This window comes from Amphiura filiformis, chromosome 8, assembly GCF_039555335.1.
Source record: "Amphiura filiformis chromosome 8, Afil_fr2py, whole genome shotgun sequence".
NCBI classification, from domain to species: domain Eukaryota; kingdom Metazoa; phylum Echinodermata; class Ophiuroidea; order Amphilepidida; family Amphiuridae; genus Amphiura; species Amphiura filiformis.
In genome coordinates, this window is record NC_092635.1 from 67,506,788 (window position 1) to 67,525,882 (window position 19,095).

Below are 19,095 nucleotides of genomic sequence, written 5' to 3' on the forward strand. Positions count from 1 at the left end.
TCATTCTTAAACACTTCAATTCAAATAGAAATATCATAAGTATTACAAATTTTAATCAAATTAAATCCAACATTTTACAAGGAACTACCTGGATCTTAAAATCGATCAGTCCCGTTATTGCTATGCGCCTCCGATTGGTCAAAATAGCGAGCACGCGTATCGCGTTGATGCACACGCGATGAACCGTGTGATATCGTGTCATATCACACGGGTAAGAACCAATGAGATTGCACGAACGTTCTCAAGTGTTTAAAAAATTCTTGTATCACACTCAAAGCCATTAAATATTATATAATTATTTGCTTCGAAATCATTTGCCTAGTATTCATGGCTACAGGTGTGATTAGTTGACAGGAGTTGAATATTTGAGAACATCAATGATCCTTTTTCAAACGATTTATTGGCGTGAAAGAGATTGATTAAACAGTCGATTAATGTTGATGTATTTAGTAAGCAAGATAGTTCTACTTTGTTACCATTCAAATCAGATTGGTTTAAAATAACATTTCCCTGTCAATTTTGGCATATAATATCACTTAGAACTAAATATATGAAGACTATATTTCATAGAGTATTATGAAAACCGATGGTGTTTCTAGACTCTAAAAAGATTAATTTAGAGTTAAAGAATGATCTTTTTGACCTGGGTAACAAACTGAATTATCTTGTAAACATATTATTCGTCAATAATATACACAACTTCATGTGCTTTAAAAAATAAATTGAGTATCTGTATAACGAACGAAGTACTTAGTGTATCATAATACTTATTAATAAATAATACATATTATGAAAATGCAAATTTTCTAAGACAAATTATTTGTATATTACATGTATATTAGTATATCATAAATTCTAATTTATCAAAATTGTTTCTTGTAGTTTCATAGACTATATAATGTCTTATCTAGATACGACCAACCAACGTAACCGGGTGAAAACTTCCTCCTAAGAGTATTTTGTAAATATATTATTGTGTATACTTTTTGAATAACTATACATAATTGCATACAATTTTGTGTATATACTCATAATTCCAATGCCAATATTGTAGAGTAAACACTGTGTAAAAGTAACACCAAAAAGTCGTCTCAACCTATACGTATATTTTAATCAATGTATGATATAAATTTTAGAGCCTTAACTTATTGAGAACTCGATGTGTTTTATTGAACATTTTAAAGAGAAAGGGTCTATAAATTACGAATAGTTATATTTTTATAAAGGCCTATTCAGGAAAAAAATGTAACGCTTTAGAAATTGTGTGTGCTGTGGTGTTTAGTTGCACTTCTTCGAAGTATTTGAAAATGTTTTAAACAGAATTTGCATACTATGCACACACTGTATCATATTATTTATTTTGTTATGTAAATCACGTATTAGTTATCATGTTTGAACATTGTAATTGGTGATAGATCAGAATTCCAAAAATGTGATGGTACCTCCGAGTGTCTGTAATTAACGAATCGCATGACAGTATCCTCATTAAGGTCACTAAAGAGTTGGCATTGTTTTGTACAAGCAAGTAAATCGATGACACCGCTATGGATTAAAAGCTTGTTTAGGTATAACGTCTAATTTGGTCCTATAACGCTATCGGTGCCCCAATATGTAATGATGGTCTTTTCTATCGTACTGTTTATTACATCACCTGGGTTTGATAGAAAGAGTCATCGGTACCTAACCGGGCACCGATAGTGCTGTAGGACCAAATTCGATGTGGTGCCTTACTTCGTCGCCATTTTATGACCTGCGTCGGTAAGGATCTTGCCAACTTGATTTAATATAAAATATGTATAGTAATTCGGTAGAACAAATGTATATATATTATATATACGATAAAACTCTAGACAATAATGTATGAAAACACATGTTTCTAATGTGTGCTACGATTCGCTATAATGCCTTGATGTAAATTGGTAAAAAAAATTGTTATCGTCAAATGAATTTAAGTTGTCTTATTGTCTGATTTATGGCAGTATCGGCAAGCCATACAACGATAGACATCAACGATGACGATCTTTAGATGAAGTGCCAATTAAGACAAAAATAATCATAACAAATCTGTGAATGTAAACAAATTGTAGTTGCAATATATACATTAATTTTCTCAGTAAATGATTCAGTTACAGTAAATAGAACCAATAGGTGTTCTAAATACCGTTTGGAGAACCTTTATCGGTTCATTGAATACATTGTAAAGGCTCCCCCTGGAGGACAGCCAAACAACTCAACTGTCCCACTCTTTAGAACATTTTTTCTGATGTGTGGACATACTATAAACACACATAGTGTGTCACCGATTACAGGGTTTTGAAATCAGTTGTAGATACGAACTATAACGCAGCTTTTCAAAGCATGTCATATCAAGTTTAATTTCTTCAATCATTTCAAACTCCATGCCATGCAAATTATATACCATACTTTGATCAGGTCGTAATCGGGGGAAATTGTTAAGCCGGAAAGTAAACCCACGTTCGTAATCGGGGGAAATTGTTAAGCTTTCATCACTACGCCGAAAAGTTGACCCACGTTAAGAATGATATTATTGATCTGCCTGGTCTATATTTTGCGTGTTAAAAAAGTAGACAAAATATACGACTTCAAATAATAATTTGTAATACTTCTGGTGAGATGTCACAAGACAATTCTCCAAATCAAATATATTGATATTAATCCGCGATGTTATAAGGTCCGCCGAATACGAGCTGATCAATTAACTATATCTATATTTCACAATCCTTTGTTTACTTCATTTTGTCAAGGTCAAAACTATGTTTTTGTCAATTGTCTCACAATAAATTATTTTACGTGCAATAGGATCAGAACATGAGCTAGGAACAAATAAGAAAGGTGAGGTTACTTCACTCTGTGAATATGTGCAATATTTCAGACTATTTAAAAAAAAGCATGATATGAAATAAACTAAGACTATAGTAGAATCTATTATTTATTTATCACTTATTCATCTACTCGTAAAGGTTAGCAGACACGAAAGTTAAAAATCACTGATCATAATCGTTATGAGTTTGACAGACTGTCGAATATCGATTCGTCCCTTTGCTAAATTCATGTTACGTATGTATTCTTTTGAATTATGGGCTGTGTAATATTTATGAGTCCTGGGGGAGGGTAAAATTGGGGGTGCAAGAAATTGTTGGCGAACCAAAAAGGGGAGGGGGCAAGCGACTTTCGGCACCCATTCATGAGGCGCCTTTTAAATAAAACGTTCTAAAAAGGCTTAAGAAAACAGTACGGAAACGCTTTAATATGCAAATTTTTCTGCTCGCTGCGCTCTCAACATATATCTAGAGTTCTAGACCATTTAAAGTTTGCAAATTGGGATCCCAAGAATTTGGCATGTGTAAAATGGGGCAAAGATTTTTTGGCGAGCCGGTCGGAAATTTTACTCCCCGGGCTCATAATTATTGCAAAGCCCCTTAGCGAACAGACATAGAGAATCAGAGGGCATCACCTCATTTATTCAAAGGCGATTTAACATGACATTTGGTCGAAAGAGGAAATAGGCTTGCATAACATGAGGCGAATCGAATTTCGGCGTTTTTGTCAAAGTTATAACGAATTATGATTTTCGAAATGAAGTTACTGATCTTACGCGATACCTTTACTTTATTACAATTACCAATGATAACAAATGGATTCAAATTGCTGAAAATGGGCTTAAACCTTTTATAACAATATTGCGTTTCTCAAAAAAACATGTAGTTGATTTCAGAATACGGACTGATATTTTCACTTCTTCATTCGCACAAATCGTGGTGTATTTTTCAAGAAGGTTCGCGATGGAGTTTAAGGCAAAGAAAACTTATTATAATAATCATGTTTTCTCTGTTTTGTGTTGAAAAAAAAGTCTTTCCAAAAGTATCATAAGAACAATTAAGTGTTTTATTTAAGTGATGAATTATATTGTAAATATTCGTATTAATATTGATCAAACTTATTTCATGTTTAAGAGACAATATTCTGAAAATAGTCGGATAATAAAATGGCTGCCGAATGACGCACTTTGGTTAAATTCTGGCAGCCATTTTACCGACCTGTTTCTAGTAGAGAGAATATTGCATAATATATGCACTTGTATTGTTAGTTTTCATTCTTGCTTTTAAATGCTATTCTTAATAAGCCCAATCGGCATTGGAAGTTTGCAATGCATTGTGGGACAGTTTTTGCAGTTTTAGGACACTTTGTCCTTTGACCTATCGGGAAAATTGCTGTAATTATTAATAATTTATTTATTATTGTCATAATGTTATCATTAAAAATATTTAAATAATTAATTCATTTAATAATAATGTTTTTTAAGTTTGTTTTTATTCTAGTAACAAGTTTTAAATTATATTTTGTACGCACAAAACCCGAATTTTCCAGATAGGTCAAAGGGCAAAGTGTCCTAAAAAAAACCGGAAGTTACAATAGCGATTTGGCTTATTCCACGGAACGCAATGTATTACGTAAGTAGATGTATCGTGGGTTTGGGGCAAGAATGCACTGTATGCAATAGCTGCCAGGTGTAATATTATTAGATTCGGCATGTTGAGCACTTGGTAAAAAATGATGAAGTGACAAATGGGCAGCTATTGTAGATGGGTCGTCTGTGCACTAACCCCTTGATAGAAAGGTCCTCGTTGCTTTAGTTTAGTGGCTAGAAATAAATAGAGAGAGCAAAGCATAATGAATTGTGAGTGTTTTCTTGTTTTCATTTCGTCTTTAATGTGAGCCCTCATCCTAACAAGATATTTTGGCTACACGCTTTACGAAGGGGATTGGGACAAACTCTTCTTCTGGAATTCTATATCAAACCCCGTATGCTGGTTGTTGGTTTTTTTGGGGTTTTTTTGTTTTTTTTGTTTTTTTGGGTTTTTTTGTACCAGAGGAGTATAGATATGGGTCTCCTCTATCCTATGGTATCAATATAAACACCAACTTTCCTCACATAATGCCGCTATGATGTCATACTATTAGTGCGCCCTCGCAATCATTTTTTTGCTAGATCAACTTTAGCATCTTTAGCAGATGGTACGGAAGTAAGGGCCATGTGGTTCGCTTTGTAACGCAAGAAGTCAGGATCTTGTGATCACAAATCCCAACTTTTAGTGGTCCTGACTTAGCCAGTTTGAAATAAAGAGATAGTAAAGATCTAAAAATAAAGAAATAGTTAAGACAACTCAGGATCTTAAGAACTTCTGAAATCTGTTCAATTTTCACGGCGGCAGTATTTTAATTGTAAGCCCATCCACTTTAGTCATCTCGCGATCCTATTTTCATGACTTAAAGTCCTGACTTTTGTTCTCATGTTCAATTTTATCTTTTCTAGGTATGACTTATTCCCTATTTAAATTCATGTAAATTCACGTTGATCATGGTATATTGATGACTGCAGCCATATTACGCTTTGTTACGTGAAGAACTTACTTTAATACAGAGTTAGAGTTTGGATTGGACTATATTTATAAATACGTTTTTATAAATACGTACGTGACCACCTCCGCGCTGCCACAACAGCTTGTAGACAGTAAGTCTCGAAGTGACCTTCTACAATGCGGTGCTCTTCCTATACATTTGAATGCAAAGGCGGAACAACATGAGACTTGATGATATTTATCTACCTAGCGTTCCTGTCCTTTTCTGTACATTGGTCAATGCATTAGGATTTGGTCACGCTTGCTGGTCTTGTTATGTCGTGCCTATGGGTCACGTGCGTATTTATAAAAACGTATTTATAAATATAGTCGAAGCCTACTGGTAACCAGGTGCGTGCGAGCTGGTGGGCGCTGCCCAAGCACTCCACCTAGCCCCACCCCATGAACACCTACATTCTGATGGTACCTATCGGCCATGATATAGGTAAGTAAAATTTTTAGGTGTTGTTCAAAGAAATCTATTAATAATATGTGACCATCCACCAATGTCGCTAATGGAGCATTTTCACTTTGAGAAATTGGAAAGGCAACTTTTCGCTGTTATAAAGCGTTCACAAAATTCCCCCCCCCCCCCCTTAAAATTACAAAACATTTTCTTTGCATAACTTGACATACATTTCGTTGATTTGAAATATTGAAAAAAACATGTGAATAAAAGAATCATTTTTCTACCCTCACAAAGTTTTTTCTTTTAAAAATCTTATTGTTTTGGCCAAAAATAATAACATTTTCCAAAATTGATGCTTTCAGAAAAAGTTGCCCTTTTCAACATCCTCATTTGTGTCCAAATAAGCTTCAACGAATCATTATTTTGCATTACACGATTGTTGTATGGGTGACTAAGGGATCAGAGCCAGAAAGGTGAAGAAAAACAAAACAATTAAAACAATCATAACATTGATATCGAGACAGTTTTGTACATTACATGTATGGGATGTTGAAAAGTGCAACTTTTTTAAAGCATTATTTTTGACCAAAACAAAAGGATTATGAGAAGGGATAACTTTGGTAGGGTAGAAAAACGATTCTTCTATTCACAGGTTTTTAGATTTTTCAAATCAACAAAATGAATGTTAAGTTATGCAAAGAAATATTTTTTAAATGCTAAATTGATTTTACCATTTTCGAAACACCGGCTCAATGAAACCTTCTAGAAAAATCCCGTATATGTCAATGAATCATTGTTTTATACTGCAAGATGATTGCATTGGTGACTGGGTTATCGTATACATAAAAATCAAAGAACACAACAGCACCATTAAATCAATCAAAACATTGATTTTTTTGGCCAAAACAAAAAGATGTAAAAAAGAAGGAACTTTGGTTGGGTAGAAAAACGATTCCTTTATTCACAGATTTCAAAAATTTTCAAATCAACGAAATGTATGTCAAGTTATGCAAAGAAATGTTTTGTAATTTTAGGGGGGTATTTTTGTGAACCCTTTACATGCATTGCATAATAGGTTCCTCTTTAGATGTATTTCACTTTATACTAGTATTTCACTTTATATTTAGTTGCATTCAGTTGCGAAATCTATCATAGGAGCTTTTTCTTTTTTATTCCATTAAACACTACGAATAAGCGAAAAAATATGATTGATATTTAAAAGTTTTATGATTTATTATATTTGAAGAGTGCCTTAACTACCGTATCGATAAAAATAAATTTCAATGGTTTCAGCAATTTGAATTTCATAAAAGATATTATAAAAGTTTTATATCAAGCATCAATATGGAGAAAGAAGAAGAAATACCGTATACTAAATAATATAATATACTGGTGGACCTTTGTGGCTGTAAGATTAATTTCAATTTCTATTGATATGAAAAATTCATTAACACTTTGTATTTGAAAAACAATTTTTAGAGACAGGTCTACCTGAAAACCGCAATTATTATTATTATTATTATTAGCTTCAAAGTGTCGATTTTGTGGACACCGGAATCCCTTCCTCCACGACCGCGACCTGGCGTGAGTCGTATCTGAATCACGTCTTCCATGACCACGACCGCAACCACTGGCGCGCGTGAACTACGTGAATGTCCAAACAGCATCAGGTCAACATGGGGCCAGTAATGGGCTATTCTATTCAAAATCCACACTACCCCTGTGGAAGGTTTTGGAAATATCTTCCACAGGGGGAGTATGAATTTCAAATGGAATGAACATATTAGGCAGCTCTATTTAAAACTCACCCTCCCTCTCTGGAAGATTCAGGTTGAATCTTTCTCAGATGGTGTATGAAATTCATATGCAGCTGCCCAATGCGTTCATTCCATTTGAAATTCATACTCCCCCTGTGGAAGATATTTCCAAAATCTTCCACAGGGGTAGTGTGAATTTTAAATGGAATAGCCCAATTGATGGATTTGTTTCGTAATATGACGCTCTGCCCAGCAAACACAAAACGTTTTACATGAACCGTTTAAACATTGGGTTATATAAAGGGTGTTAAACGTTTTAATAACATTCAAAAACATTTCTGAAAACTTGCTGGCAAACATTCTAATATAATTTTGATTTAAATTTTGACAAAATATTCTACAATTTGTTAAATTTTGTTGCAGTGTGTTTTCATATAAAACGTTTTAAATACGATTTCATTTTAGAGCCCTACGTCTTTAAATTTAAATAATCTACACCAAGATTTAAAAATCTTGGTGTAGATTATTTAAATGTTATTAAAATGTTTTGACCCAAACCAAAATGCGTTTATAACACGTTTATAACTTTTAAAAACATTTTTGGGTGTACACTCCTTTCAATGAAAAATCTGGTTTCTTGGTCAAAATAATTTAAAACAAGTGTCTCGAAAGAGAACCTGGTTTCTCGATTAGAATCCAGGTTAAAAAAAGATAAAGATAGCAATAATTACATCATATCATATTGTTTGAAACAATCTTTCACATAAATTTATATTTAAATCTCATTCTTTGGTAGGTATCCTAATGCATCTTAATCGATATTTCTGAACTATGGTTAAGTAAAAAGGATTGAATTTAAAAAAAAATCAATGCATTAGTAAAGTAGGTACTTATTGTCAGCTTGAAAAAATTGAAAAAAAACATCGGGTGTTCCAATGACGTAATGTGTAAGAGACGGAAGATAAAACTATAATCAAAACCAAAGGAAACTCTTACTCAAAATCAACGTGTACTTTATCTCACGATGTTTTGAGCATCTATATAACCACGCATTTAAATTGTTTAACCAGAGACATGTACTTCACTGATATCTCTCTGATGCAATCAAATTCCTGTAAGTATTCTGTTTAACAAATATCATATAAACCACTTACAAATTACAAAAGTGAGGTATTCATGTAATCACCGTGTCTAAAAATTGCAAAGATTAAAATATGGATATTGTTATCATGATAATCAAACTTAGATTTAAACTTGTTTAAATTCCATACTAATAATTCTATGTGTAAAGAACGGACATTAAAACAACTTAATATTTTCTTAATTTTTTCCATAGTGTGATAGGTGACTGCGCATCGTCCATCCAGGTTACAGCTTCCATCTGTAACTAAGATGAAGGCGAAATAATGCAATTGCCTTATATGCTGTGGACATCCCTGGCGCCACGGCCTTACATTTTTCTCAGCTAACTCGACCACCGTGTTTTGGGTCTTCAGTCTGGGCGCCTTAGATTCTGTGGACATACTGGACGTCACGGTCTTTACAATGTTCTTAGATGACGTAACCTCCGTGTTTGTATCCTCAATCTGGGGAGTGTGAACACCTTAATAAAATAAATCACATGACAGTTCATGTGTCTACCGTGGTGCGGAAGGTGTCATTTTGGATATTGATATTTCTTACATTTTTCTCAGCTAACTCGACCACCGTCTTTTCGGTCTTCTGTCTGGGCGCCTTAGATGCCGTGGACATACTGGACGTCACGGTCTTTACAATGTTCTTAGATGACGTAACCTCCGTGTTTGTATCCTCAATCTGGGGCGTGTAAACACATTTATAAAATAAAGTCACACGACAGTTCATGTATCTACCGTGGCGCGGAAGGGTTCATTTTGGATAATGATATAATCAGTACTTTAGTAAGATCTAGAAACACCAATGTTACATTCTTCTAAAGAATAGTTTCCTTCAGGGTTATGGAGATGAGGCAGGGGTTATAACTATTATATTTGGTCTCCACTGGTCTCCACTATACTGAGAGCAGGTCTCTTATTTTATCCCTTGAGAAAGAAAAGTTTTGTCTTTTCGAAACGTTAGGTTTTTAACTTTGTTTATATGTCTTATGTTACTCCCCCATTGGATGTTGTGTCATATTTTTCCTGTTTTTAATATTATATTTGATTTGAATAAAATCGAAAAATAACAATTTCGGGGAATATAATGCAAAATGCTAACCCACAGACCTCAGCACACTTTCATATATTCGCTGACCACTGTGGTCTAAGACACACTTTGTAAACCATTTTTTAACATTCAGGGACGCAGAGAGGTAGTCTCCTAGTCTACCTACATATAACCATCGCAACCAGGATCAGCTCCCTGAGTTACGTAACGAGACGATCGGGCAGCTAATTCATTGTCTATGTGGATTATAAGCTAGCGCAATTTCCAAAAGATAACTAAAACCCACTCGAGACGGGTATCATTAATTTGACTGTGACAATCGATCCCTCGCTAGGATTCATGCAAGGGATTAGACCAACAACTCTAGGGTGACTTAGTGGTCATATGGATCGCTGTCGTTAATTCAAAACCCTTGATATTCAACAACTTTGACATGTTAAATATCTAAATAGTGAATGTAAAAAACTACGAGAAGATGGCTTCAATTGTAAACTATTTTATGTTATGTATGCATGTGTTGTTTTTACCTTTATTATCGTCGAGTCAAAACTCGCATCCACAACAACACAAATTTTTGGAATGAAAAATACGTTGACTATGTCTTGAATTACGTGGCGCCCTCGTGGTGGTATAGAAAAGAGGAGTCTTATTCGTCGTTAGATTATGATCTCGTCTCTTCTTACGGTTTTGCAAGAAGCAACAAAGTTACTTATGCCAGTAACACGTGTTGGAAAACCTACTCGTTGTCAACCGGTCAGCAAGTCAAACTCCCAGCCTCGACTCCTTCAAACTGTAAAATTACTCTCATTACCGAATCGGTTTCGTGGCTCCGAATGGAAACTCTTCGTATTAAAGGTAATACGAATTATTCTATGATATTTCTTGAAGAAATGCTTGACAGTGCCGCAAACATGTCGGAAGCAAATAGGAAAGTCCAGTCTTTTCCTGTGAACAAATGTACTGTCTTCGTCAATGTTACTGGTTTAAGTGGTCTTACATTGAATCTGGTAAGGATAAGCTTAAATATCGTTGTAAGTGCTATAGACAAGCCAAGCTCAGATAATCAAGCTAGCATTATTGTATTCCTGTCGAATACGATCAAGTTGAATATCTGTACTCTAAATTATATAAATCTAAAGTAATAGTAGAACTTAAGCCAATGTCGGTGTATAAGTATGCACCGATATGTAAGAAAGGTTGTACCTGTGTTCTGAGTCGTAACATGTGGGTATCAGAATGTCCAAATGAAAACGTCACAATTTTGCTTGTTTGTGATTCGAAAGTACGCGGTTTGTTATTTGCCAAAAAGAAGATCGATATACTTGAATTTGATGCCTTTTGGTGTTTTAGATCCTTAAAAAAGTTGATATTATATCGAAACAGGATTAAATATCTACCACACAAAATATTTCATGGCTTGAGCGACTTAACATTTTTGAATTTGGGTGAGAACAAGCTGTCATCGTTACCTAATGGGTCATTTGATCATCTAGTAGAGTTACAAGATTTAATACTATACAGTAATTATCTTCATCATTTACAATCTGATATATTTCATTCACTTCAAAATCTTTTGTCGTTAGATTTAGGATTTAATGTAATATCCTCCTTAGACGTTTACGTTTTTAGAGGGCCGTCTAATCTCACATCCTTAAGTTTAGATCATAATGACATGACACTGTTATCTAAAGATGTGTTTATAGATCTCCCTAAGTTACAGGTTTTGTATTTAACAAGTAACGCACTAAAGATGATACCTAATGATATTTTCCTTCAAAACCCGTTTCTAAATCTAGTCGATTAAAAAAATAACCAGTTTTCCGGATTCTGGTCCCACAACCTAGCCGGATTAGAGAGCCTCACTGGTCTGAATTTGGCATACAATAATTTAGTCTCTTTATCAAATACAATGGTTCAGAACCTTCCTGAGCTTAAGCGGATGAGTGTAGCTAGTAATATACTCGCTGGATCATTACCAGTTGATATTTTCAATGAATCGTATAATTTAGAATTTCTAGATTTGTCCAGAAATTCTATATCCTCATTACCCAATGGTATTTTTAATTCCACTGTTGCAATTCGTGAGCTTTTTCTTGGATATAATCTTTTGCTAATGTTACCGGATGCTCTTTTTCAATACCTTGATGCTATATCAATATTACAATTAAGATTTAATGACTTTGAAGTGGTGCCTAATAACATGTTGCCCTTACCTTTGACTAATTTAAGGCATTATTTTGACATTGATTTGAGCTTCAATATGCTTCGTGTGTTACCAAATGAAATATTCACAGTAACAAATAAGCACAGGATATTCCTTACATTGTTTAAATTGTCTCATAACTTTCTTACAACAATACCTAAATCTATTTTCCGACTAGTCTATTTTTGTGATATGCTCGATTTGGCTGACAATTTGTTAACCGAATTACCAAATAACTTCGATTTTGTAGTAGGGAAACTGCACATAGAGGTTAACTGCTTAAGAAGTTTGCCAAATTTGAATAAAACCAAAGATTTAAAAATACTGGTAGCTTTAGAAAATCCCTTTGTTGTAATGTTAAGTGACGCTCTACCAATGACAATACGAATTGTTGTGGTAGCTTTTGCCAATTTACATCAATTGCCATATAATGTATTTCGCGGTCGAAACGATCTTACGCATATATTTTTACATGAAAATGATATAATATCGTTACATGAAGATACATTTGCAGGACTCACGCACTTGCGTTTTTTACTATTAAAAGCTAATAAACTGTCATCTTTACCACAAGATCTGTTTATTTCTTTAGTTTCGCTCCATCTTCTTGATATATCTAAAAACCAAATATTTGAGATACCAAACACAATTTTTAATTCTCTATACTCGCTGCGGGCACTTCGAATGGATGAAAACAATTTGAGTGAACTATCCTTTGGTATGTTTATTTCCACTACTGAAATGATAACTATTCATTTAAACGATAACAAACTAACCTTCCTACCAGAAGACATGTTTGGTTTGATGACTAAATTGAAATATCTTGAAATTAATGGAAATAACTTGATTGAATTACCTTATGGTATTTTGGATTCCACCGCAGTTGATACTTTGATGATCCAAAATAACCAAATCATACATATTTATGATACAGTGTTTGCAAATAAAACCAAACTTAAGTTGCTTCATATGTGCTGTAATGAAATAAGTACCATCTCAATGATGGCTTTTGTGGATTTAATTTCACTGAGGTACCTAAACATTGCAAACAATTTATTAAGAGAACTACCATCACTTATTTCCTGCCAAAAATTAGAGCATCTCAATCTTGAACATAATTATATAACACAAACGAGTTTTGACAGTTTCATAACTCTTAAAACTTTGACAATATTAAAAATGAAAAATAATCAGATCATGTCAATACCTGATGGTACGTTTCAAGAGTTCAGCAATCTTGTAATGTTGACTTTGAATCTGAATAATTTAACCGACATAGATCAGGCTGCCTTCACAGGTTTAAGTAGTCTGAAATATCTTGAAATAGCGCATAATAACATTTCAAATGTTACAAAGGATGCTTTTCTTGGATTAGCAAACCTGAATTACATTAAGTTGGATCACAACAATATAGTGCAATTAACAGTAAATTTTGTTCATAATTTGTCTCAATTATACTTACTAGACCTGTCTGAAAATGAGATACAAAGTGTACGTTTCAAACAAATACAAACCTTTTTACGCAATACCACGTTTGATATTCGAGGAAACCCCCTTTCTTTAATGAAAAGAGGCATGCTATCTGGGTTTAGTAATTTAAAAGTTGTAGTGAATACATTTTCTACCTGTTGTTTTCTAAACGGAAATGTCAATTGTACCTCAGTGAATCCACGCCCCAGCTCACTAACATGCAAGAGAATGTTATCTAATATAGCGTTAAGATTAATTATGTGGAGTATTGGTTGCACTGCAGTCATTTGTAATTTGTGCGTTCTATATAGCAGGTTGATCGCTAAGGAAATTCAATCTCAAAACATTGTGATTTCTAATCTCGCGATATCAGATTTTCTCATGGGTGTTAACATGCTTCTCTTGTCATCTACCGATGCCTATTATACTGATTACTTCCCAAGCCATTCCGATGCCTGGACCACGGGTGTTTTGTGTAAAACCATTGGAGCGCTATCAACCCTTTCAAGTGAGATGTCTGTGTTTTTGGTCACGTTAATCGCTTATGATAGGTACATTGGGATTAGATACCCTTTGGGCGCAGATCGAGGATTGGGAAATACACGAATTATAGCTCTCGTTAGCATCTTCTGGTTACTTTCTAGTTTAATTGCGGCTGTTGAATGAATTTTTTCCGGGTTTCTATTCCCTTTCTGAAGTTTGTATTGGAATTCCATTGGTCAGAGAAACTGTAACATTTGAGGAAATATTTCATATGCAAATTAACACTCGAGAATTCTCGGTTACATATGAATATGGAAATTTCTATAATGCCTCTGCAAAGGCATACCTAAATGATTACGGAAACTTCGTTATTTTACGAAGAGATATCTATCATGATATTATCACAAGCATCTCCGTCATATCTGGTTTTAAATTAGCAAGCATAATGGCGATAATTGTTTTTATTGGCCTAAATCTCACCTGTTTTATTGCACTTCCTGTACTTTACGTTCGAATATTTCAACTTGCGCAGAAATCCTCCAACTCCGTTTCAAGTTCAGCTCAGAACAGACAGAAGCGTATGGCAATGAAAATGTCCGCCGTCGTATTGACGGATTTTTGTTGCTGGGTGCCGTTGTCTATGATATGTTTATTTGTGCAATGTAGGGTGTTCACGGTAGGACCAGATATGTATGTATGGACCGTGGGATTAATTTTATCCATAAATTCATCAATTAACCCATTCCTTTACACTATCGCAACTATTCTATCAGATCGCTTAGAAAAATAACAAAATCACATTTCTTGTACTCCTCAAAAAAGGTGCATTGTTATACTATTTTCGATATTTTGTACCTAGCGAGAAACCGTGGTCATCCGCGGTTTCGGTGAGTGTCCACGGTTACTAATAAAATATCATATAAATATTATATAAATATCATATAAATATCACAAACACACCACACCGGTGTATATTATACACTGTTAATTAATATAGGTGATTGTAAAAAGAATGCAAACTATAATCGTCATATAGATGATTATAATATATATATATACTTGTAAAAAACAATATAAACTATTCGTTAACAGGTACGTACCAATCATAGAGAAATTACTGGATGTGACACTCCCTAATTTGCGCGTGACCTATTGTGATTGCAATGGCCAGTTGTTATTAAGGTTTGTGCAGTCTGAGCTCGTTTGGGGCACTTCAATTTATGATGCTTTATTTGAAACCTTTTTGCAAGACAAAAGAATAAAGATATTACAATAATTGTATTTGTTTGTTGAATATTAAAATTTAAATATAATTATGGCAAATTCCTTATATTTAACCAGAGTAAACTTCTTTGGGAATGTTAGGACAGAGTATAAATATTCTATAGTCATAAGCAGGGTAAATGTATAAGTGTATAGTGTATATTTAGCTTATTTAATTGTTCACAGACAATCGTGTAAATAAATGGTGAAATGTTATCACTAAACAAATAAATTCAAAAAAACGATACATGGGTACGGTTGTTACTTCTTTTTTCATCAATGTCAATAAAATTAAGATATTTCCCAACATCAAGAAATAAATAGTTATAATAACATACTGAGGGTCATTTTCCTTAAGGGCAGAATAAGGGGAGATACGTTCGCCCATTCCCAAATTTGAGATTTCTTGATACTTATCAATACTGATATAAAATTGGATCGGTTGAGCCCATATTTATTGGTCGAGCTATGAGTTTTAAAATATTGGACTAGGCGTAGTCGAGTCCAAGATTTTACAACTCATAGCGAGACCAATAAATATTGGGCGTAAAGCATCAATTTTATCATTATTATGTTTTGGATCCAATATGTGACATGATCAAGGGGATTGAGACAGATGTCGCTAAAATTGTTTTTCAGATATTGGCAAAAACAGTGTTCAAATTCTTTTGTTTTATATTGTTTTCAGCCATTGGTAAATTGTTCATAACTCGGTAACCAGATGTCTGATTTTGACGGGGTTTACATCAAAATGTAGCATTTGTAAACTGGCAGAAAATGATGTAAAAAACTTCTAATTGAAAATTGCCGACATGTGACTCATTCCCCTTGATCATGTCACATATTATCACAACGTGGATCCATCAAAACATATTGATGAGATGTATTGTTTGAAACTGATAAAATACAACTTTGAAATATTTCCTCCCATTTCTTTTTAATTCAAAAATCATTATTTCACTCTTTTAAACTCTAAAAAGTCCCATGGCTCAAGACAAAATGTGAGTCGGGAATGCGCGAATGCAAAATATTGTGATTACGCAAATAATGCACCCGATACAGCTTGCGCAAGAGTAAAAAAGGTCCGTTCATACTACACTGCACTTGCGTTGCGGTGCGATGCGTTGCCGATATATCGATTACTTTTGGCTGCAACTCAACGTAACTCGTCGCATTATTGCGATACAGTATTTTATAGCACAGGGTGAGTAAAAAAGTGCAATAGAGCAGAGAATCGATAGAACTAAGTTGAACTTCCCCATTATTGAAAGTTTCTATAAATGCCACGCACAATAGTCACCTTCTGTGAAAATAAGAAGTGACTCGCTACTACTGTTTAATTTTTATGAGTCCTATTTCATTATTTCACAAGGAATTGTATGTATTGAATGTATTTTGAATGAGAGCATCCAATGCACGATAAAGGCACCAGCTCTGAAACTGACTTTAACTTAAATAAGGTTGATTTTTGCGTTATTTTTATTTTTTTTTTTTTTCTGTTCAAACAAACTTTCTAACATTAAACAGGGGAAAGAGGAATTACGCATCGCACACTAGCACATTTAAACATGAATTTACAAATGGAAACATAACATACATAGGCAGATATACCTGCCTGTGCGGGGACTTGAACCCCAGACCTCTCGCTTGTCGGGCGAGCGCTCTGACCACTGAGCTACACAGACTGTCCCTGATAAACAGAACTCAAGTCTGGTACTTATGGATATGAGCAGTCAAGGGTGAACAGTACAAACAACACATTAAACTAACATTACTTTAACTCTCTTCACGCGGGTGTCGACTGCAGACGACAAGTTTTAAAAAAAATTCAAAATTCAAAACATTTCAGAAATGTAAATTTTTATGACCATATTTGGAATCAGCATGAAAATTGCATTAAAATGAGTACAAACAAGCCTATTATTGGTTGAGTAGTTCTTAAGATAGCTCTTGATATTTTGAGAAAAAAATTAAAAATTTCACTCCACTTCAATTTGCGCGCATTTCATTTCGACAAACAATTGAAAAACCCGCCTACAAATCTATGTGTTTTGATAGAGAATAAACATCTTTAAAGTAAAGGGGAAATGAAAATAACAACAAATAATGTTTCTTCTCCTTAAACAAGACCAAGGACAATAACACTTTGGGTGCTCCATTTTATTTCAAAGCCAATGAGGTTAAGAAAATGGCAGTTGTTCAAATCTACCTTACACAGAGTGGGCTGACATTCAAATTTTAGATGTCTCTTGAACAAACATTAAACATGTTAAAATTGGGTATCGCTATCAAATTTGTCATAAAACCAAAACGGTAAATGCCAATTCTTTGATTTTTTCACACAAGATTACTAATGGATATGTTATTCAAAAAAACTTTAAAGGTTCAACTCGGTTCTTAAATAAAAATGGATTCTTTTCTCTATTGCACTTTTCGCGTCTGGCCCCAAGGGGCCAGATGCATATAGCGTCGGAATTAAATCCCCAGTGAGTTTCAGTGACACATTCTAGAAGTTATCTGTTATAACTCAGCTGAAGATATACATACAGTGATCATTGACATACTGAGACAGAGACGGCAGTATAAGACATTCACCTTTAGCGTAAGGCGGTTATGGTGTCAAAAATTTAGTAGGAAGAATTGTGGCCATTACAGGTTCAGAGGTCAACGCTAGAAAGTACAATATAATAAATTAGAAGATATACATACAGCTTCAAAATTACATGTGTATATATTGCTGTAATTTTTCGCTCGGCCCCAGTGAGTTCCAGTGCAGAATGTGTACCTGCACTAGTTCGATGCCAGTGAACTTTCTCCATCCACACATGCATATGAGCTCATATTACCATCAATAGACAGGTGAAACTAGGCCAAAGAAATATATTGTTGTGTTGCCCTCAAGTGGGAAAAATGGGAAAGTTGTGTCGGTCGATTTCTTTTTTTTTTTTTTTTAAGCTTCAGTTTTAAAGTCCCCTCAAATATTAAATAATGATGCTTCTTCAATTCGGGGACATTTTGTCAATTTTGACTTCTGGATACTTGTTAGACATGTTAGATAATCAATTTAAGACTAGTCTTTCAATAAAATGTTAATTTTAAAATTTTAAAAACATTGATTTTTTGAACAAAAATCATCATTCAAAAAAAATTGTGACCCTGATTTTTCAGGATTTATGGTCGGTCGATTGAGGGCAACACAACAATTTTTGTGGCCCTATTTTGTGACAGGGATTGGTTAAATATATTAACCCTTAATAAATGGAGAAAGAAAGAGTTTTCAGTTGAATAAATAAATAAATAAATTTAATTAATTAATCCAAGGTCAGAGGTCATCAATCAGAGGTCATCCTTGGTCAATATGGGGTCAATGGTGTCAGAAAGTATCTATCAATTTAGAGAAAACACCCCGAGGGAGGGGGGTCACTTCCATAGTGGCCTGTACACCATCCGCGATAATCAACTTTTGAAAAGGACCCTAAACAAGGATTTAACCCTTGGCTAAAACGATACCCTAAAAAAGTGTTTTCACACCCTAAACAGGGATTTTATTCCTTGCATCAAATTTCATACCCTAAATTTCATTTCTGCGTATTAGCAATTGCAATTTTGCTACCCTTTTCCCTAATATTTCATGTTTTTGACACACTAAACACGATACGCGCATATCGTGCCTACCCACGAAAAACTACCCTTTTTACCCGTTTTTATTATCGCAGATGGTGTACAGGCCATAATGGGAGTGACCCCCCCCCCCGGGGGAAACACCTGTCGCTGCTCCAGCAGCAAATTACTATTCATACAGTATACTAAACTATTCAAACAATATACAATCAGTTAGACAAATACAAGTTCCACATTTCACTTAAGTCTTTTTTTCAGACATAACTCAAGTGCATCTTAAACCTC